Source organism: Pinus tabuliformis, chromosome 6 (genome assembly GCF_031772625.1).
Source record: "Pinus tabuliformis cultivar Carrire ecotype Pingquan chromosome 6, CPIR1, whole genome shotgun sequence".
In the NCBI taxonomy this organism is placed as follows: Eukaryota; Viridiplantae; Streptophyta; class Pinopsida; order Pinales; family Pinaceae; genus Pinus; species Pinus tabuliformis.
In genome coordinates this window covers 792,760,577-792,784,704 of record NC_142292.1, presented here as the reverse complement: position 1 = coordinate 792,784,704, position 24,128 = coordinate 792,760,577, and the positions used below count along the sequence as shown (strand labels likewise).

Sequence of the window (24,128 nt, the reverse complement as noted above, 5' to 3'; positions counted from 1 at the left end):
TGTCTCCCTCTCATTCAACAGTTCCACCATCGCCCAGTGATGTTGAGGAACATGTTCGCACATCTGTTCACCCTTCACACCCTCCCAACATCACTCCACCTGATGCATTATTTTCTTCGACCTTCGTCTTCGCACTCAGGTGTTCCTCCGGATGATGTTGTCTTGTGTTCATCCATTTCGGACTCTTCACTTGTTGTGAACGAGGAACAACCCACTGACGGAGTTGGTGTTGCACAACCAACATGTGCTTTCATTCATGAAGAGTATGAGTGGGAGCTTGAACATCAACGCTCAGCGAAGGATGACTCCCTTCCATCCGAGCCCCCTCCATTCTTTCCTAGCTTCTTTGGTGAACCTACCATCCATGATTTTGCATGTGTGTCTTCATCCACAGATGCACCCATTGTTGATCACTCGTAGGACTCACCGGATGTTAGTCCATCATTTGACAATGGAGAGGATAAGTTATTCATTGAAGATCCACTTGATCCTTCATCTGTCTTTTCTAGAAACACAGAGGATGAGTTCATTCACTTTTCATCTACCCCTCTATTTGATTCATCTAATCATGAGGATGCCGAAGAATTCATTGATTTTTCTTATCATGGTGGTCATGATCCATTTGCTTCCAATTTCGATCACGATCACGAATCTATCGCAGTTGATTTTTTGAAGCCATCAGTGTATGATGATCTACCTGATGATGAAGTTGAGACACCCAAGACTGTCAAGGCACTTCAACCCGAGATGATGGTTATGTCAGGCCCTCGCTCTCTTTGGGTTAGTCTCACTTCCGATCATGAAACTGTTCAATCACCCAAGGCTCCTCATCACTCGTCTGTATGAATTGAAGATCCATCTCACTCACAGATCACACTTACTCCACTTGAACTACACGATCCCACTGATCATGCTTTGCAGGAGTCTTACATTGCGAGCACTCATTCGTGATGCAAGTTGTCTTTGTTTCTTTCGTTTGCTTGCCTGTCACAGTCAAGAGTGTGCTTATGCTTCAAAGTTGCACGTAGTGTCACACAACACCATGACAAGTCCACGGACTGTCCATCACGCACATGCACTCGCTTATGTCTCGTGGGCACTTTGAAACACGAAGTGTGGCTGTCTTCACTATTATATCTTTCTTGTATGCTGGTCTGCACAACTGGGTTACTTGCAGACCAAGCCTTCACCCACATGGGTCTACCAATGCGCCGGTGGCTACATTGGAAGTATCACTTCACGTGGCCAGCCCCATGCACTGTTAGTGTAGGAGTAGGAGTAGTGTTTTCTTTCAGTTGTTTGCTTGCATGCTTGTTTTCTTATGTAGTTTGTTTGCTTGTTTGTTTACTTGCTTCGCTTTCATTTTTTATTCTTCTCTTGCTTTGCTTTGTTGATTGTTAGTTCGTTCGTTTTTTTCATTCGTAGGTTAGTCTTACATGAAACCATGTATGAATCTTGAAGCAAACTGGGTAAAGTACAAGAGGACTTGTACAACTATCACTACTTGGTTATCTGTCATCTTGCCTCTATATGATGAGCTTGTTAGTCTTTTTCCATGATACGTTGAAGGAAAATACGTACTGTTCGAAGTGAACCTTGCTGAAAACACAACGCTTGCATGCTAACTAGTGTCACCTTCTCTAATCGATTGTTTTTGGGTTAACCCTTGTCAACTAAGTCAAGTAGAGTAAGGTGAGGGGGAAAACCTTAACAATCATGTAAGAGATACAATAAAATACTTCTCTTCGAAAACAACCTCTTCTCCTCTCAATAAGTTGGGATCCCTCTTCTGCCTCTAAAATGAATAAGTGCTATGCACAATGAAAATGAAAATGAAAAAAATAAAAAATGAAAAATGAATAAGGCGAAAGAAGAGAAAGGCTTCCTGCGCAGGGAGGTGATGCAAGTAACTCCGCTGAGGTACTGACTAGGCTCGTTGGTAGCGGAGCCATGCTTGTGTTCCTATGTGACTCCACCAAGGTACTGTCCAGGCCTACTAGCAGTGGAGAAACACCAGAGATGAAACTAAGACTCTAACGACTATACTTCTTTTGCACCTATGTACCCCTTAACCCCAATCGAAACAATTGTGTTGCCTTGGCTTGGAATGTGTGTCAATCGACAAAGAGTGTGGCAGATGCTACATCTTACAATCAAACTAGTGTGAAGCCAAGATGATCTGAGAGCTAAACAATACTTCCAGAGGTTTTAGACTTGCTTTTCACGAACAAGGTCCATTCATAGAGCTGGAGTTCTACTAGTGTGTTGCCAAGTGTTGTAGCAGCTACATCCACCCTCCAAAAATTTTCCTTAGCCTATTTTGGAGCCTCCCTACCAACCCTACACAACACTTTGTCAAGTTTCAAGCTTCAAGTGTTTTCCTCGCACAAAGGCAGCCTTTCGATCAAAGTTGATCGATTCCCCCAGAGGCTGCTCACCCAGACTTTGTAAGAGCTCATAAGCTCAAGAATAACTATACTCTCATAAACTCAGGGCAAATGAAAATAATGATTAATTCATGCAAGCAATTCTTACTGATGGTTGTAAAGGAAAAGAAACCTGACAAAACCAATGTATTTGAGGGCTGTAATGCTGATATAGAAAAGGTTGTTTCAGAGTATGATGTCTTGTTTCAAGAACCTAAAGGTCTGCCACCCAAAAATGGAATAGTACATGATATTATTTTGCAGCAAGATGTTCCATTGCCTAACATTGGGATGTACAGGTTGTCTGCTTTAGAGAATGTTGAAATCAAGAAGTATATGCAGTAGTTGCTCGAGAAGGGCTTCATCAAGCCTAGCACATCACCATGTGGGTCACCAATCATTTTGGTGAGAAAGAAAGATGCCTCGTGGAGAATGTGCATTGATTACCGAGCACTGAATAAGATAACAATCAAGAATCGTTATCCCCTTCCTCACATAGATGATCTCTTAGATCAATTAAAAGAAGCTATTTATTTCACCAAGTTGGATTTGCACAGTGGATACCATCAGGTCAGAGTTGCAGAGTAAGATGCATGGAAGACTTCTTTCAAAACAAAGCAGGGATAGTATGAATGGCTAGTTAGGCCTTTTGGCTTAACTAATGCTCTTGCTACTTTCATGAGATTAATGAATGATGTACTCAGACCTTTTCTTGATGATTTTGTTATTGTGTATCTAGATGACATTCTGATTTTTAGTAAAACATGGGAAGAACATTTAAAGCATGTTAAGAATACATTAGATGTTTTGAAAAGAGAAAAACTTTATGTTAAACTCTCAAAATGTGAATTTGGCAAAACATCTCTAAACTACTTGGGTCACATAGTAGGGGGAGGTGAATTGAAAATAGATCCCTCTAAAGTGGCAGTCATTGTAAACTGGCCTAAACCCAGGTCTGCTACAGAAGTGAGAAGCTTCTTAGGAGCAACACAATATTGGAGGAAGTTCATCTCTAACTTCTCCATGATCGCAGCTCCCTTACATGATTTAACAGGATTGAATAAGGTGTTTCAGTGGGGAGGAAAACATCAGAAATCCTTCGACACCTTGAAAGATAAAATAAGTACAACACCTGTACTAGCACTGCCAGATTTTCAAAGACCGTTTGAGATCCAAACTAATGCCAGTGACTATGCCATGGGAGCAGTGTTGACACAACATGGCAAACCCATATGCTATCATTCTGAGACTTTTAATCCTGCAGTAGTTAACTATCCTACATATGATAAAGAATTGTATGCATTAGTTCAGAGTGTGAAAAAGAGGAAACATTACTTAATGGGTAAAGAGACAATAATACATACTAATCACTAGCCACTCCAATATCTACACTCCCAAACCAAGTTGCAACAATCAAGACATTACAGGTGGATGGGTTTTCTACAACACTTTCACTTAGTCATCAGATATAAAAAGGGAATACATAACAAGGTTGTAGACATGTTATCTAGACCCATTATAAATGCATCTACCATACTTAAGAATAATTTTGTACTACATGAAAGCTACATAGAACAATATGCTCAAGATATGGATTTTAAAGAAGTATATGCAACTTTGAGTCAAGGCAAAAGAGTAGAAGAATTGGACTATCATATAAAGGACCGACACTTATACCATTGTGGGAAACTCTGCATTCCACAAACTGAGAGGATAAAGATAATTAGGGAAGCACACACTTCCCTGATATCAGGTCACTTTGGGGTAGGCAAAACAGTTGCACAGCTGCAAAGATTCTGCTATTGGCCGAAAATGAATGAGACAGTTTCTAGATATGTAAGAGGGTGTGCCAAGTGTGCTAAAAGCAAGCCCAACAATATAAAACTAGGCTTGTACACTCCATTGCCAGTACCTTCTCACCCTTGGGAAAGCGTTTCCATGGATTTTGTAGGAGGACTGCCTAAATCTAGGAAAGGTCATGATTATCTATACGTTGTTGTGGATAGGTTCAGCAAAATGTGCATTTTGATACCTTGTAGTAAACAAGCTACAGATGAACAGACTGCAAAATTGTTCTTTGAACATGTATGGGTTCATTTCGGATTACCCACTTCCATTGTATCTGTTCAAGACACCCCATTTGTGGGGAACTTTTTGTCTAGTCTGTGGGAACTGATGGACACCAAGTTAAACAAAAGCACAACTTTTCATCCACAAATAGATGGCCAGAAAGATGTAGTAAACAGGACTGTGATCCAGTTACTGATAGGATATTGCAGTAAACATCCTAAGCTTTGGGATGAGCACTTGTGTTATGTGCAACATGCTTACAATAGAGCCAAACACTCTTCTACACAGAGATCTCCTTTTGAGACCTGCTTTGGTTTCACACCAAGGTAGCCTTTGGATTTTGTCTTTGGTAAAGATACCATGGTTGATGGGCACGGTGATGTGGATAAGGCAACCAGGTTCATTGAACAAATCCAGGAGATCCATCAGGCAGTACAGGAACAGCTGGAAAGGAGCCAGGCCAAGTATAAGGCTAGGCAAGATAAGCATCGGATGGAGCATAGTTTTCAAGTTGGAGACCAAGTCTAGCTGTATATCAGCAAGGATAAGATACTTGACCTTTTAGGATACTTGAGAAGATTGGTGAAAATGTGTTTTGCCTTGATTTACCAGCTTACATGCACATCTACTCAAGTCATAAATGCAGATTGTTTGAAATTGTTTGAACCTTCAATGATTGAGGACCCTGAAGAGCAAAGTCAATTGCCTTCTATTGATGACCTGCTACCTGAATACCTCAATGAGTTGCAGGAAGACACAGTGTTGGACAGGAAGGTGAGGACAACGCGCAGGAGAGAAGTTGAATACCTCAGGATTGGGCTCAAAGGTTCAAAGTCGAGCAGCGCAAAGTGGATTGATATTGGACAAGTGAAGAAACAGTATCCTCACTTAGTCGATGCTTGAAAACCAACATTTGGTGATCCAAAAGCTTTTTTTAAGTAGGGAGATCATGATCCGAATTGGATCCATAAAAAGACTGTCGAGAACCATGACTGAATCAGGTCGAACAAATCTCTAATGAAATCCAAAACAGTATTAAAAACACCCTGAACCAGTGGCCATGGCAGCCGACGTGGAACGATGAGGACCTCGGTCAAAGCACACTGACCGAGGCCCATGGAGACTGCGCAGGAGGCCAAAGTAGCCCCTGGGAGCCCTGGAATGGAAAAAGGGTGAGTTTTTTGATGCGCGATTAGCACTTAGCGCTAATCGTGCATCGCTAAGCGAATAGGGCCAAAATGGGAAAGCCAGAGCACCCGATCGCGTGGGGGAACCGGAGGACCACGGGCGGGAAAAGGTAAAAGCGCTAAAGTACAAAGGTGAGACCCGTGCTCTAGAAACTGGCGGTTTTGATTGGGGCGCCCTTGAAGGTAAGAGGTTTTGGATAGGAGTGGAGTGATTCCATACACCGATCGATGCATGGCAGGCAGAGGTGAGAGAGAACTATCGTTGATCGTGCGCTATCGGTCGAGCAAGTCAACTGTGTGAAACGTGCATATGGCGTCGGATCTGGAGGGCCCAGATCGGACAGCTGAGATTGTGCCCGATGGAAAGAAGCGGAATCAACAGGGAATTAAGCCGCGTTCTAAAGGGATTTGGAATCCGTTTGACCGCCACGATGGAGGAAGAACGCATCCACGACGTAACTGAAGAAATGAACCGACGAAGCATGCTGGCACCATTTAGAGGAGCATAAGTGGCCACTCCCTGAGCGCTCATGATGATGTCGAACGCAGGGAACTCCAAGCGCAGCTGCAGAAGGTGAATCGACACAGGTGGAAGAAGAACTGAATAGGCATAGGGATCGAATGGCTAAAGCCATGAACAAAGACAGTCGAACCAGTAAGAGTTGATTTGGAATCCAAATTGAGGAGAGTCCAAGCGACCAAGAGAGACAGTGAATAGTGAACCCTGAGAGGAGGACTAAACACAGAGAACAGTAAAGCCAAGCAGAAGAGACAGAGGGCCGAGCTGACCACAGGCAGTGTCGAGCACCAGATAGCTTGAAGATTTAAGCCTTCCCATAGAGGAATCTGTCTGGACTGAGAATCATATTTGGCTCTTTCCACTGTAGACCAAGGGTCACAGAGCTGTTAGGAAGAAGAAGAGTCTGTGTACTCCGAGTGGCTTGGGGGATCCAAGAACCACCCTGCCAAGCAAAATCTACGTCAGGAGAACTCATATTGAGTCCCTATATTGTAATTTCTCTACTGAAAGACACAATAAAACAAGGCCACCACTGAAGCTAGACTGGAGACATAGCCATGGAGAATAGGGTGAACTCCTTATTAAAACTGTTTGTGTCTTTTTGTTGCTTACTGTATTTCTCTGTTGTCTTTCCATTTATTTTCTGTGTATTGGTAATCTGATCAATCCGTTGTTTCAATAACACAGAACACACACACACCAGCACATGAGTCTGTAATACCTTTAGTTTAATAAATCTTTAACTGATGGCACTCATACGGTGAATATCATATCATTTTGGTTTTGACTGACAAATTTCTTACTATGAGTGTTGCAATGTCTCCAGGTATCGCAGGTGTTCATCTGCCTCTCAGTAGTACAGGTACAATGGTTTCCAGGAGAGCAAAGACGAAGACACCATTCAAAGCACGCTTGGGGATGTAGTCAATCAAGTGTCTATGAGCTTCCCTACCCACGAAGACATCAAGATGTTCGTAGACAAGAACATCAAGAAGCAGCATCACAACGAGCAACATCATGAACAACAACTGAAGACAAAATAACAAATGCAATGAATGCAAGAGGAGTGTTGTTGACAACATGGAGGCGGAACAAGGTTGCAAGATCAAGCAGGTCCATTGATGATGAAAGCAACGTTGGAAACTCTATCTATGGAGTGACGAAGCGAAATGAAGATCGTGCGAAGGAAAAAGATGTAACAAAGAAGGAGTTGCATGTGCTGAAGCAACAACTCAGGAAGAACATGAAACTGTGCAGACAGGCGAATGAGTTGCAATAGGATCAGGAATAGCAGTGGGTGCAACATGTGCTCAAGGATGAAACTGCGCCTAGACAAGTTGAAGAGCCATCCCAGCAGCTAACACAGAGCAGACATGGTGAGCAGTGTGATTGATCGCATGCAAGGGATTCAACAACATGCATGTCATTTTGTGCAAACATGCAATCCAGCCATTCAACACACTCACCAAGGCGAAGAAAAGAACTAAGTCCAATTGGATCCGAACGGGTACTTCGGCAAGTTGATGTGTATGACCAGCAACAGACACTTGAAGATCAGCATGGACACTATGCATCAGTGTGTTGTCGGTTCAGCCACACCTAAGAAGACCATGCGCATGTTAGCAAACAAGTCGAATGAAGGGGCCGAACCAATGCACCAGTTGCAACAAAAGCAAGAGTTCACTTCAGCAAGATGTCACCATGACGTGCATGCACACCATCACAGATGACAAAGCTTGGCGTCAGCTCACCAGCTTCACCATCACAATCATTTCAAAGAGTTGGTCTCACCACATCGGACCGAGTGCCAGTGATGTCTTGCAAGGCTTGCTCAAGCCATGTTGTCTCACATGAGTAGCTGTGCATTGTAATGTTGAGTCATGTCAAGTGTAATTCAAGTGTCAACAGTTGGATGTAACAGTCATAGAGTAGGTGAAGAGTCATGAGGGTAGTTGAACTGTCACAAAGGGGAATGTCAAGGGTCATCCCATCCTTTGTTATAAATAGTCCCTCATAGATCATTGTAGAGGATTTTGGTCAACCAATCTTCTACTAAGACTATCTTGGAGAAGGCTTGGACAGTACTGTAATGCGCCTTGGCTTCTCCACTGCACGGAGCTAGTACATCTCTTTGGAGGAGTAGACGAATGTGGCTGTAATGTTCCACTGTTGGCGCTAGTAGGTTTACATGGATGTATTGCGTGGATTCAACTTGAAACTTTCCACTTTATGAGCCAGTTAGTGTTGCTCCACTCTCAATTGATTAATCTTTCTTCCCAATGCTACACTTTTGACAATTGCAACTCTACATTTTTCCATGAGTAGAGATATCAAATAGCTACATATAGTTTCATTTTGTTGCTCCATATTTTGAATCCTCGCCTCAATGTCTTTGAGCTCAACATTATCTTGCAATTTATTCCATAAATCTATGTTGGTCTCATATAATTTATGCACTCATTTTCAAGCTATTGTGCACTCTAAAAATATTTGGAGGCTATCTAGACCCTTTCCCTTCTTTTTACTTCTTCTGGCGGGCTAGTGGGATTGATCTCCAATTGTATCTCTTCTACCTTTTCTTTTAGGCCATGTTTGACCTCTTAAATCTTGGATAATTTCTCCTTTGTGGGAGTGTCAGCTTCCATGGGGACACTCAAAATATTACTATATATGCTCTGATGGCCCGCCAGAGTGTCCCTTCTATTTCTTCGACTTGTTTCCTTGCTTCTTCCGTGTGTATGCTTCTTACAGAGCCTTATCCTCATTATTCAGTTGGATAAAGTCCACCAAGTTTTCTTGTGCATGAAACTATACTTCCTAGGCAATGGACTACTACTAAGAATGTAAAACCATCATTGGTAACTAAGAAATAATTAGATCTACCTAGGGAAACACTTGATCCCGTTGTTGGTCAATACTGGCCATGATGTTTACTACAACTAGGGGGATGACCAAGGTGTGATGCTTTGCTAAATTCGAGGATGGTTGTGATGGTTCTAGTAATATCTCTAGTATAAGAGGTGCACTGGTTTCCTCTATCATAGTTGTTGGATTTGTTGCACTAGGTGTAGGAGTATTTGTACTAGATGCCTTGATCATTAGAAGTGATTTATCTATTTGTTGCTACGTCTGATCCTGTAATTCCCTCCTGTGCAAATTTCTCAATGGCTATGATGATATGGGAATCTTCTTGCTTCGTCACTTCTTTGATTTGTTGAACTAATTTCTCTAATTCCTCCTCCAACATAGAATGTTTTTCAACGCTTGTTGTCTTTCTCACTTTTTTCTTCTTTCTAAAACCCTTATTTTTACCTTACAATTGCTGCTTCTCTATTCTTGACACAACTTCCTCTTCCTTGGGTTTTGTTGACAGTACTGGACCCGCCAACATTCATGGGATCTCCCCGGTATGAAGTACCAACTAGACCTCACACCGTTTGGTGTAGGAGTCCCATCCGGTACGATGGCCCAGTTGCCATTATCTTAAAGATATGCCTTAGCTCTTGCTTGTCAGCACATGAGAATGGTTTACTTAGTCTTCAAACAACGAGGTTCGTGTGCCTGGTGAGTGCTTAGTTTTGCTTGTGTCAAGGTTCTTTCACTATAGAGGGAGAGGGTGAGAGTGAGTCTCAAGTCGAAAGGGAACAGTCCCAACTCTGTTAGTGACACACAACACAACTGGACATGCGCAACTTCTGGCAGAGTAGTCCACATAGATGCAACAGTCACAAACACAACGTGAATAGATAACACGTACAACACTCATCGGAATAGTCCACACGAGTGCGACGGTCATTATAGAAAGTTTATGAGAATTATTCTGTTGAGTGTCTGGCGGAATAGTCCACACGGGCGAGACAATGTTAACAACCAATACAACACATTTCCAATAGCATATGTACTAAAACATCTGAAATAGTTCAATTGTATTAATACAGGTTAAAGAAACATGCATTACAAGCATCCAAAGAATAGTCTTACAAACGAATAAAATACATGTGTGAAAACGTGTTGGCCTGTTAACAAGCTTCTAAATTAAGCGAAAGTTCCAAGACACATCCGTACACCATTACATCACTAACCCCAATAGTGGGGCATTGGAGCCATTGCTCGCTCCTCAAAGAAAAGACTACAGACTCTCAAGGCTATGTGGGAGGAGCTAAGGTGAAAAGTCTGTTGCATGTACAAATGAGGGGTATATATAGCCAAGGGTGAAATTGACCCTTGTGACTATTTGACTTCCCTCATGATTGTTTGACCTACATGACTCTTCAAATTTACATGACTCTTCAACTTTACATGTGGGTCTCTTGGACTTCCACGTTACATTACATTAATTACAACAGTATGGCCCACAATAATGATGTGGCAGAGATGACTCATGACATGACTCAACACAAAAATTTTAGTATGTTCATGCTGATGGTGGTGTCCATGTCGAGCTACAATGTTGTTGAGTGATGAGTGCGCTCTTGGTGTATCATAGCTTCACCTCCGCATGGCAAGGTGTGCAGAGTCTTAGATGGTCTTGGTGTTCGCTTAATGTTTCATGTGCATGTATCCCCTTCGCTGGTACTTGGCGTGCTTCATGTGTTCATCTGTTTGCGAACAAGTCTCCTAGCATGTGATCCTTGCTCAACCCGTTCTTCGTTACGCCATGTCTCATCCATGTACCTATATTTGCAATCACTCATGACAAGACGAAAACAAATCCAGAAATATCCTAGTCTACCATGATACATCATCTTTTGTTTTCAGCTGCAGGTGACCAAGAGAGAGGACAAGGATCTGAAACTGCACAGAGCACATTTTAGGCTGGGATGTGGGCTTTGGGGCACTGTCAAGGAAAATTGCATAAAGGTCACTGGAAGGCTGAGATGAGAAGTCTAGAACAATAGTGACCATCTAGGGGATTTGGCTCGGCTGGAGGGCAGAACTGCACAAATTTTCCAGGGAGGCAGTGTAGGTAGCAGGGAGGACACTGGCAGTGAAAACTTCGTAGATTCTCCAGGGAGGCTGGCAGTGGGCTACGAAAGCTTGCTGGCCAAATTTGCACAGAATTGGGAGGATGGCCTGTAGGACATGTCTGCGCAATTTCTGGGTTGAGCGGGTGTCGACAGTTGGAGGACAGTCCAATAAAACTGCATAGTTTTCAGGAGGAGCAACAGGCCAGCTGAGCATGGGACTGATTGACAGAACTGCGAAAATTTCGGGGACAGTGCAGTGAAAAGCACCAGGTGCCTATCCTTCATGTCTGCGCAATTTATTCAGTTAGCGGAGGTGGGCATGCTGCCAACTTCTGTATAATTTTTTGGAGGAGTGAAGCCCGAGGTCACTGCCCAGTCAAACTCTCCGGTTGTCTAGCGGGAAGCTTGATAGATTTTCTTGCAGGAAAATTAGATTAAGATGGATTGTTGAGCAACTTTTGTGTTGTTCTAGGTGAAATTCAGTCGGGTTGATTCCAGCATTGCGCAGTGCAGATTTCTTGGGAGGCAGCCTCAAGCTCAACGCAATTCTAGACAACATTACTTGATCACTGAGGGCTGAGACTGCGCAGTGTAGCTCAATGGAGGTCCGACTGTTGGAGGGTGGTCCTGTATACAGAGTTTCAAAAAAATGATTAAGTGTGTGAGCGAGTGAAATTATGCATGCATGACCTTGTGAACACACACTCAACACAACTCAATGACAAGACATCTCAAACCAACAAGACAACATGCTCAGTGTGACTGACCAACGGGTGCGAGCCACAAGTGTGACACTTGTGATAGATCGTTGAATGAACGTGACGAAACTTGCGTGACATTGCATACAACTTCATGTGTGAGTGCGACATATGCTTACATAACAAATACAACATGTACACACGAAGACAAACCGTGAACATAGCCAGAACTTGACTGCAAGCATGACATTGTGAACAACATGCTAAAAGATGTCCAGTGAACGGTCAAGCGAGGAGGGAGAAAAGACTCAACACGAGCTCATGGGATGAGCCCGAAGGTTTGCAAACATCAAGGAAAAAACCAAGGAAGGCTTCGAAATTGGATGTAGGCCAAAATTTTGGAGGGTGTTGCAGCCGCTACAATAGGTTCCCATTGGGGTGTGTTGGGAAATTCTTGTTTAGGTTATCGTGGCAAAGGTTTTGGAAATTCCTTCGGTTATGGGGCAGATGACCCTGTTTATTGTTGTCCTTGGCATTCCCGCTTTGTGCCATCATCAATTATATGTACCTACAATTTAACGTTAGGGGTTGATATACACTAATCCACCAACCAATCATTCATTATTTGTGACACTGCATTCTCATCAAGCTTGTAACAACACTTCCACCATTGCTTGTTAGGGTCTACACATGCATGTACATACATGTGGTGAGGAGTTCGATGGAATGTTGTGATTGTCTTATAGGCTTCAACAACCTATACCAAAATGTGTGATACATTGAAAATATCATAATTAATGACTTATTTCCATATATAAAATTTCAAATTTGTATTCATCTAGCTCTTTTCATCATAAGTATACTAGAGTGATCCAAACCACAGTGCAATGAATTCTTTCTTGTTTGGAAAAGGAAAGTTGGTATCCCAAGAGACCTGCCATTTTTTCAAAGCAATCAGGATCAATAGCCATGCATAATGGAACTCGACATTCCTATCCTACGCCTACAAATAATATTGCATAAATTGATTTAGTAGAAAGGTGGCCCATTTCATCTAGACACTTGCGACCCATTTCGTTGCAATAGCCACTTCTCCTATGGGGCAATGCTCCTTTTGGAACTTCCTAAGAAACAAGAAATTAGTAGCGTGGAATAATTCACCTACTCATCACTTATAGAGGATATTAATATCCCCCTCCATCCACAAATTGCACTATATTTTTCTATCACCTCCTTAGCAACATCATTTTCATTCTTTTTATCAAAGATAGGTTACAGATCCTCTCCTACCATGGATAACCCATAAATCCTAGATATGGGTTATGAATCAATTTCTATGGGCTCACCAGGCCACATAACTCTATTTTGTAGACAACTCAGAGTAATTTAACACAAATATTTGCTTCATACTAGACCAAAATGGGGGATATCTAACAAATTTAAAAAACATGATTTATCAAGCCCCTTGGCCCATTGTTGAGGTTCACAAAACCATGGAAGTCTTGGTTGCACTATGATAGTCATGTACTTTTCCTGAGAAAATAGAGGAAACCTTTTGGGGTATGTGACATCGTGTTCACTATATTTCAGCTTGTCAAACATGTTGAGCATGCCACCTTATTTGATAACCCCTTTCAAAGTTGAAGTTGTTAACAATTTATACTTTGGCTCTTTCAACAATTGAGTTTTTGATTTTGCAACAAGTTGTGGAGGCCACACACCACTATCACCCTTTGTCCTTGATTTATTGGGAACTAATGATGAGGCCATGGGATATGTATCTAACAAATACAAAATTCCTCTGCAACTACACTTTGATCTTAAAACTTCTCTTAGTTTTGTGCTTCATACCTCGACTTTACTCTTACAAATATGAGACAATGAGAAAAGAACTGGATGAAGTATTAGTGACTTACATGCCTTGTGCACATTTTCAAGAACAATAACTTTTAGTAATCTTGGTTATATCTTATAATAAATTCACTAGGCAGGAACATCATTTATGATTCTAGCCATGGTAGAAGTCATGCCAAGCAACCTTCCTAACATTGCCACTGATCTAGGACATATTTTTGTTTAATAGATTTAATGTCCTTTTTCATATATTTCCACAATATCCCATCCACATGGGTGGCACACGCTTTCTCTGGTGCCTTTTTCTATAATATATTGGTTTCTATTGCCATCATCGACCACTAGTTGTAGTCCACTTTTCATGTTATGACTGGTACTATAGACTTTCCTTAGCTGCTTATACACCTGTCTGTGCAATGTTCTTCGTGCACCATGTGTTAGTCCTTCATTGCAACAAGATATATCTACTTTCCCAAGTTAGTCACATTGTTCTTGCGAGCAGAACATTCTCTGGGTTCTCTACTTCAAAACTTTGACCTGTGAATGCTAATAAGGTTACAAAAACAAATATTTTTTCCCCTACAAACATATCAACTTTGGAAAGTGGGGAAATTGTCTCTATACAATTTTAGTTGGTACCCATTGAAAAGTTCATTGATGGGATCCTCATTCAGTTTCTCCAATTGTACTTTCATTGCATTTGTGACATATTGGATAATATACAATCTAAGCCAATGCATCTAAAATATCCTAGGGTGTTTCAGAAATTCATTGTCATACAACAACACAAGATCATCAACCTGGGATTTGTTTTTCTTGATATGGAAATCATGCCATGCCTTTTCCCTAGCCTTCACCTCCTAATAGGTCAACATTTTTCACCTTTTGAGTTCAATAAATATGGAGAACTAGAAATGAAAAGGTTCATTACTAAACTACATATAAAAGTATTTTTTTAAGAGGAAATCATTTTTCCTAACACACTTGCAAGCAATATTTCAAAATACAATACTTTCAAACATTCTATTTTGGTTTGTTTTTCTCTATAGGAGCATGTAATGTGAAACTTTATAAGTTCAATACATAAAGTTGGTTTTTTAGGAAATTGGTATATAATTGTAGTCTAAAACCTCTCTAAAATGACAATTTGAGAGACTAAGATTTTGAATAAATTAATGTAATAAATAAAACTAATATGATTTTATGGTTAAGTAATAGCCATGGTAGCTTGCAATAGAAAATCTAAACACCAAACAAACAAACTTAGGAAAAAAGGACAAGCAAACAAAAAGTTAACTCCTGGGAGAACCACATTAAAGAAAAAGTCCACTATCTAATTAAACAAAACAACATATAAGTGAGAGGAAGAAGATTACCTTAAGAATGTCATTGCAAACAGTAGCACAATAGTCTTTGTGCTATTAATATTTTCTCAAGAAATATTGTCAAGTTGGAAGTGATAGGTTTGGAGTTGAAAGTAAGATCACCAAGTGCAATTATATTCAATATGGAAAGGTCCAGTTGTCCCCCACCTTGTGAAGAAGGATCATCCATTTCTCTTTCATTGTTCCTATCAAAAGAACCTTTACTCCTTCTGTCTCCCTCCCTTTAAATTTTCTTTCCGATTCAATTATCCTTGTTAAATTCTCATAAATTGAAACTTTTCTTTATTTGTCTCCCTCACTTTAAATTCATGTTCCCATTCCCTTTCAATTCCCCTCACGAACCTTTCAAAAATTCCTTCTTGTTTGATAGCACCGTGAAACCCTATATAGTCTCTTCCCCTTTTCGTCTCTACATCATCCCCAATTCTGGTTCATAATTTGATCCCTCTTTGATAGCAAGTTCCCTTGACTGGACACTCAACCTTCTAGAATATATCCCTTCTCCCCTTGGCTAATTTGTTTCATAAAGCCTTCTGCAATCCATTCCAATATATTTTCTTTATTTGTTAGGGAAAAGTCACTAGGTCAAATCCCAATGAGTTTAGGGTAGTTTTTTTTACGAAAGAGAAATTCTCTAACATGCCAAATAAAAGAATCCTTCGTAGGTGACAACATGCAAAAAATGAGTATATACTTTTAATATTTCAAGTTTAATATTTCTATTTTGAAACTAACATGGATTTTTTTTGGCTGAGGTCTTTCTTGAATATCTGGCAAGTCTCTCATGTCAATAATATTTTTGATCTCTAGCTTGGCCTAGACATTTATTGAATATCTGAAAAGTATCTTGATGTGCTTGTCAATAATAGTGGCAAATTCCTATCATGGACCTCTCCAAAGACCAATATCAATCCATAACACGGTGAAATCTTCGATGGTCACATTCCCTTTCCTTTTCCCTGTTGTCCCCAATTATTGTTCCATCACAATGGACTTTTTGATAGCAAGCTCCCTTTATCAGTCACCGACCTTCCAATTAACTCTATTCCTACTCCTCTAGCCTAGGTTATTTCACAAAGTCATATGCAGTCCATCCTAATAGGATTTTCTTAATTTGCTAGTGGTAGGTCATGAGGTCGAAACCCTATGAATTTAGGGTAGATTTTTGGTCATTAACTAAAGCCTCTGACATTCCAAACAAAGCCAACACCAATTTACATACTTTTTAGTGTTTGTAAGCTAAAACATCTAGTTTAATACTTTTTACTTTGAAACCGACCCAAAATTTTTCTAGCATGATTATTTTTGGAATCTCTGGCGAGTCTCTCAACTTTCAAGTCAAGAATGTTTTTCTCAAATCCGGTCCAACTGTTTATGGAATATTTGGAAATCTCTTGAGAATTTTGTCAATAATAGTGGTGAATTCCCCTTATGAACATCTCCATAGACCATTCTCATCCTATAGCATAGTGAAACCCCTGATGGTCATTTTCACTTCCCAGTCCACATCATCGCCAATTCTTGTTCCATAATTATGGCCTTCTTCATAGTAATCTCCCTCCATGGTCACTCAACCTTCTAGACTTTATTCCTACTCCCAACCAGGGCAATTTCAGGGAGGCATTGTACTGCACTTCAATATGATTTTATTTATTTTCCAATGGTAGTTCGCAAGGTCGAAACTCGCTGAGTCTAAGAGAGCCACTTAAAATCGTTCTTGAATGTATGGGGATCCTTTCATATGAATAATGGCTTGTTTGGAGTCCATCTTGGATGTTTATTGAATGTTTGGAAAGTCTCGAAAATCTTCACAACAACAAGGGTGATTTTTGTTTCATAAATTAAAAGGAATAAATATGTCATTCATTTTTCTCTAGAAATGCTTTAGGTATTAGCTGAAAATGCCACCAAACTCTTGGAGGTGGTGAGTTAGAATCATCTCCTTGTGGGTGCCCTAGTTGGATGAAAACGAAGGACAAGTTTATTTTGCATATATACCCGACTCTTGAACTCTCAAATCAAATGAAAGAAACCTAATGAAAAATTTTGACACAGTTATATGGAGGATGTGAGATGTCTTTCATGATTAATTTTGCATATAAACCCAACTCTTGAACTCTTAAATCAAACAAAAGAAATCTAATGACAACCAGAAAGATTGATTTGTTGAGCTTGGATTACAATCTTTTACATTTGGGTAGACCATCACATGTTTAGATGCAAAGGAAATTTATTTAAAAGTATATTTTTTTTAATCATTTAATATGCAAAATGTGTAGGAATATTTGAAGTGAGGATTTCGTACAGTGAATTATATAAAATTTGGGTGAAAATTAGTGAGATTTAAAAGATTTAATTATGTGTAGGAATATTTGTACAAATTTTTTTAGTGAGATTTCGTAGAGTTTCAGTGATTTTATTATATAAAATTTGGGTGAAACATTTTTTATGTTTTTGAGAGAGAGAGAGAGAGAGAGAGAGAGAGAGAGAGAGAGAGAGAGAGAGAGAGAGATCATTTAATATCTATGAATTAAATTTAGTCTGGAATTTTTTGCTTATATATAAAATCTAGAGTATGTTTCTGAACTTCAGTTTTCTCAAAATTGTTGAATAGATGATAATTAAGATGTTAGTTGTAATGATTTAAATTATTCCATTGAAGAGGATTATCATTTATCATATATTCAATGATAAATCTCAAACTCGTTATGTTACCCATGACAATTATTATATATTATTATGCATGGCATATGTGCTTCTCCCCTCCCCATCACATGTCAAATGTGTTAACGGTATGGAAATCCATGAAAGTAGTGTTTAAGAAGGAGGAAATTAATGAATGAAGATGAAATCAATCTCTTTGACATTTTATAAATGGATAGTGAAGTGACACGATAATGAATGAAGAAAGCGAAGTTCGAAAACATGAACATTTTTCAGTGTATCTACTTGTAATTCCCTTTAAGATTCCCTTTCCCAAGCTATAATAAGTTTGGTCATTATGAATGGGAGTGTGTTTTGGGCTTATTTTAAATCTAGTTGTTCCCTTGGATAAGTAATCAATAAACCTAAACAACATGAATAGTTTTTTAAAATATTGTGAAACAATTCTAGAATTGGTAACTTGATTGGTTAGGAGAATTCTCCAATTTACTAAAAACAATTTCAAAAGATAAATTTAACTTTTATTACACTCACCTAAAATATACATTCTTACTAAATTATAAATTAGTAATATATGTACTTTAAAGCTATAGATATGTGTGTAAACAGAATTGATTTATTTATGATAAAATAAGCACAAAGTGTGAAGTGTAATTGGCCTTGCAAGGCGTATTTGGCCGCCTAAGATTATCAATGTTTAACAAAGGGGTTACCCACCCTTAGATTATTACAATCATTGAATTATGACAAAATTATCTTCATCAAAAAAAATTGACAATCCAAGATCATGTCCCCACAAAGTGTGTTTTTGTTGAGATGGGAACAAAATTATCTTCACAAAAACTGGCAATCCAAGAGCATATCCCCACAAAGTGCTTTTTTGTTGTGCTGGCAGTCAAGAAAAGTGCTTTTGTTTTGCAGAGGTGGCAATCAAGAAAAGCTTGACCGTTGAATCCAACGAATATTTGTTTCCGATCCGTGTCCCCATCTTTACATTTTACGAATCTGCTCCTCCTCCTCCCATGGCTACTGCGCTTCACTGTATGAGTCTTGTCTTGGAGCTCCATGTCATGTATGTTTACGAGTCTGGTCTGGTCTCTGTATGAGTTTTGTGTGGTCTGGTCTGGTCTCTGTATGAGTTTTGTGTGGTCTGGTCTGGTTTGGTCTGGTCTCTGTATGAGTTTTGTGTTGTCTGGAATGGTCTGGTTTGCGTGTTGTTGTGTTGCGTGGTACGGGGAGGTGAAGGTAGACATACATCACATCAATTTTCAAGGTAGACAGACATCACAGGCACGAAAGGTATATGAACGAGGAGATATCCACCCAGATCCTTCTCAATCCTAGGTATGCAAATTTCTGTACATCTAACCTTCACACAGATGTTAGATTGGCTTAATAATTGGCATACACTACAAGAATTAGAATTAATATGATTTTGTAATTATTTCATGCAATTAGCTCTGTTCTCGCATATATTGAATTACCATGCTAAACACATAAATATGAATGGGCACCTGCTTCAGTTTTTGAATCCACAGAAATTGCCTAAATATGAATTGGTACATGTCCTGCTTCAGTTTTTGAAAGCACATAAATTTCTAGGCTAAACGTATTTATATCAATTCATATTTGCATGGGATGGGATTCAATCAATCACAGGTAGATTAGGTGAATTTCTATGCATCGAGTCTCTGTTTTTCTTCTTTTTCTAGTTATAGATTCAAATAGATTCTTTGTTTTTTTTTTTTTTTTTTTTTCTAGTTATAGATTCAAATAGAGTCTCTGTTTTTCTTCTTTTTCTAGTTATAGATTCAAATAGAGTCTCTGTTTTTCTTCTTTGGGATCAATGTTGCAGTATGAGGATCGTTCGGCCGGCCCTTTTCAAGCTCTTAGCGCGGCGGTGTAATGGAAAACAGATACTACCCCTATCTTGTGTTGGCGGTGCAATGGCAAACAAAGACTACCCATCTTGTCTTGGTATTGCCTCCTGCGACTGCTGCAAACTACTTCACATGCACTGCCCCTGATTGGCACAGAATTAAATCCTCCCACATCCACATCGTAAAATCGTGTATGGTATCTTTGTTTCTACTTTCTCCGTCTTCTTTTGTTAATGTTCATCCCCATCCTCCTCTCTTCTTCTGGTAAAATCGTGTATAGTCTCTTTGTTTCAACTTTCTCTGTCTTCTTTTGTTACCATCCTCCTCTCTTCTAGTAAAATCCTGTATAGTCTCTTTGTTCAACTTTCTTCGTCTTCTTTTGTTAATTCAATTTTGTTAAATTTTGTTTCTGCGTGTCTTCTTTGGTTAATTCAATTTTGTTAGATGCATATATAAGTAGCTCTATTATCAATTCAATTTTGTTGTTCAATGCATACAAGCAGTAACTCTGCTCTCTGTTTTATATGCAATTCTGTATGATAAGGCCGTCATTGTGCTTTTACTTGTACTGTTTGTGCTTTTACTTATGCAATTATGGATGTTAAGGCTCTGTGTTTGTAGTGTTGTGGATGTAGCATTCCCTTACCTCGTTGGGCTTTGGAACAAGTCCTTATACACCGATAGGGAGAAACAAAGGGTATATATCTCATTAGGGTGCGACACCCTACCTCTGCTCAAGGGAGGGAAGAACGCCGATTCAGGTATACACAGATTATATGAGAAGTTTCAGAGATACTATGTTCAGAGATTATATGCCCATCTAATTCTCTCTCCGATTAATTGAAACATAGATTTCCATAGATTAAGTCTTCGATTGATCTGAATAGGTTCTGTTTGTTTCCTTCCTTCCTGAGAATCAATCTGAATAGGCTCTGTCTATTTGTTTCCTTCCTGAGAATCAATCTGAATAGGCTCTGTCTGTTTGTTTCCTTCCTGAGAATGCAAGTTTGTCATACACGCAGGAAATTCAAGTTGGAGTGGGGCCTTGCGGGGAGCTGAGATATCCCTCAGATCCTGAAAGCAACAACACCTGAATTGGCGAGTTTCAAGGTAGAATCAGCCTTACTTTTCCAGGACAATGGGAATGCCAAATCTGTGATACAAATAGTAGAATCCAAACTGTAATCACCTAAATGTTTTGAATCCAATTTTTGTACAGTATACGAAGGCGTCCTTAAGAGCCCGTGCAGAGAGGCGGGCGGGAATTTGGTGTGTCTGATTGATCGAGAGACTTGTTCAGCCTTTGCGCAGTGTTTCTGTCAAAAAAAGAGTGGTTGTGCTGCATGATGCCAGTCTTATTCAACCAGCACAGACAGGTATGAATCTTTTGTAATAATACAGATATTTTTAAGAAATATATGTAGCAGGCCATTTCCCATTAAATTTGCAGACAGTAGAATCTTTAAAGCGAATGTAGATGGGTTGCGAATGTAATATTTAGTACCTAATAAATCCATCCTCAACCTTAAAAATTGATAAGCAGTGCATACTTCGCAAACCTTGAAGTGATGGTGAGATGATCTCCCTCAGCATCGAAAGACTACCTTACCAGTGAGCATGTGACCCAGGGCTTTGTAAAACCATGTTGATGCTTTCTATATTTGTGATCGATTGGTATTCCATTACATGTAATGAAATGATGAAAAAGATGTGTTTTCTTAGATTAGATTAGTAGATATTCTATTGGGTTAAATAGTCAACGACATCTGAACCTTCGATTATTTGTTTTGAAGGTGGATGACCTGGTGCCGATCCACCAGAACATGAGCAGCGTGGAGGAGGTGGATCCCTGTGCCAGTGGGACCTAGTGCGCGGCGTGGAGGAGGCGGATCCCTGTGCCAGTGTGACCTAGTGCGCAGCGTGGATTTACAGACATGTTCAGCGAGTAGAGTAGCAACTTCAGGCATCAGATTCACTGTGTGGTGTTCATATCCTTCCCAGCGCCAATCCACTAGGTCAACTTATCTATGTGTATATTTTCTTATTTTTAATTAGATAGAAAGTTGGATAGCCCACTGAATTTATTTATCTCTTACTGAATTTATTTATCTGTTACAGTAAGTAACTGGATTTCATTGTTGTGGGATTCATTTTCAGCTGTCTGTAGGACTCTCAGCATGAATGGGAAGCAGGGAACAAACAACTTATGGGCTTCAAGATATAAGGTGCTCACTATTACCATTTTTTTTTATGTTGCTTTTTCCATTATAGTTATCTTAAAAAAAAATAGTCTCTCCTATAATGTTTGACTCAGGGCTCTATTATTTTACCAAACCAATTCATCCTCTATGTTCTTAATTCTAACATGACTTATTTTCAGTTTTCTTGTATAGGCCTCCCATACATCTCCTTCAATACCATCCAAACCTAGGAAGTTTGCTTTCTTCCACTCTTGATGCCATATACATTTAGAATTCTAGAGAGGTTGTCTAATCTAAGTTATAGTTGTTTTCAGGGACATACTTCTCCACTTCCAACCTTAGGAATGATTAGTTCCTACCCTTTACTCTTTCTCCATTTCCAACTTCCCACAGTAGCCAATTCTGCACAAGAGGGAAGGCTTGGACAATGAACTTCCCACATATCAACAAATTATATTATGAGTATTCTTGGAAGGTCTTCTAATGAATTAGGTTCAATGTATTTTTATAGTATAACTTGGCTTTATAGACCCTTATTTGATATGAGCCTCCATATGCCTCTAGCTACTAGAGCCTTCCCAAAATGATGCATATTCTAGTAAGCCCCAACTCCTTCACCTTCTTAAATCCCAACTTCTTCATCACCTTCGACTTTTAACTATGTTCATGTTCCAACATTTGCATTTTCCCTTCTTACAATGAAGGCTACTAAATGAGCCAATTTCAGTGAATAAGTACCTTTTTTTTTAATCTCATTATTATAGTAGAGTCTAGACTATTTAATTTTCAAATTTATTTTCATCTAAATAATTTTTTTCTTTTTGAAGTCAAAGTACATGCTCCAATACTAATGCTCAATATGTAGCAAGGTTTCTCTTTAGAAGTTAAGTTAAGAAAACGATTTCAATCATCAAATTATGTTAGTCACTTTCTTAAATGATAAATCAATTTATGCATTTTTGGTTTTGCTATATAGAAAGCATAGTCACTTTCTTAAATGATAAATCAATTTATGCATTTTTTTCCACTATATAGAAAGCATGAATTTTCACTGAATTTTCAAATATATTATTTTTGCAGAGAATGACTCGAATATGTGCATGGCCACGACATGCGAAGCATTTACATGTCCATCATGTTCATGACAAAGGACATGAAATGATTATGACATTAATGGATTTGAAAATAAATTAACATTTACTTATTCATTGTGTAATTACTATTGGAAAACTCATAATAATAAAAATATTTTTTTGTTTGCAGGGGCCAAAAAGCCCCTTCTCATGCCCTTAAGAACGAATCATGGTCGTTCTTAAAGGTTTGTGCATCCTCTCTCCTTTTCTACTTCTTAGTTTTTAATTTTCCTCTTTGGTTATGTTTAATAGTAGTTAGCGTCATAGATTTTAAGCTAATAACTTTTAATGATACATCAATCTACATCATGGAACACACTTAAAATTTGAAATCCAAAATCAACTTCTTAATTTTTAATGTATGCTTTACACATTTTAAATTCTTAAATGCATTAAAATGGTTTTTGTTTGTGTATTGACGTGTATTCGTGTTATTTTAGTTTAATGTTTAATTTAATGTTTGATGATTGATGACATTTTGTACTTTGTTTATGATTGTCTATGATAATGTTTGTTGTTTGAGTTTTAATGGTTGTATTTACAATGGATATGTATGGCATGTTGATATGTATTTTGAAATGTTTGTGTGTGTGTCCTTTAACAATGACTATTCACAGCATGTTTTTTGTGATGATTAAAATGTGATGTGCGTATTTGCAATATTTTATGTGTGCTAATCAAAATTTGATGGGTGATATTTGTATGTTTTTGTATTTACAATATTATTTGTGTATGGTGATCAATATTTGATGTGCATTCATGATCCAGATTTAAACAGGAACGCAATAAAATATAGAGATAACCATAAAGACAAATATGCAGCGGAAATAATACTTCATTTCATTACTGTAAAATGTTGAAATATGCTTACAAATAGAAATGGAAATAACCCAGCTACGACGATGGTAGCTTATCCCTGAGAAGAGATGTGTCGGCTACATGCCTCTGAAATCTTCTCCAAAAACTGTGTTACAATGAGGCTCGAGGGCCTATTTATTGTTGAGAAACAATGGAAAACCCTTCACATTCCAAAACCTAACCCTAGAAGATGAAACGCCAAATTGTGGGCCCCGTTTTTGGGTAAGTTGGTACATCAACTTCCCAAGGTCGCGAATTGGTCGTACTATCTCCGTTTGACGCGCA

At 39.0% G+C, this 24,128-nt stretch overlaps 1 long non-coding RNA gene across 2 annotated transcripts in view; it reads left to right on the top strand.

The window, feature by feature from the left end:
- The window catches only part of LOC149261171 (uncharacterized), a 64,084-nt gene extending 43,323 nt beyond the window's left edge, over window positions 1–20,761 (top strand). The window contains exons 1-3 of one of the 2 annotated variants that reach the window (XR_016248396.1): window positions 18,906–19,115; window positions 20,273–20,412; window positions 20,674–20,761. This is a non-coding gene — a long non-coding RNA (uncharacterized LOC149261171). Of the gene's footprint in view, window positions 1–18,905; window positions 19,116–20,272; window positions 20,413–20,673 lie in introns of those variants that run through there. The other variant, XR_016248397.1, reaches the window with a different exon arrangement.
- The last annotated feature ends 3,367 nt before the right edge of the window (window positions 20,762–24,128 follow it).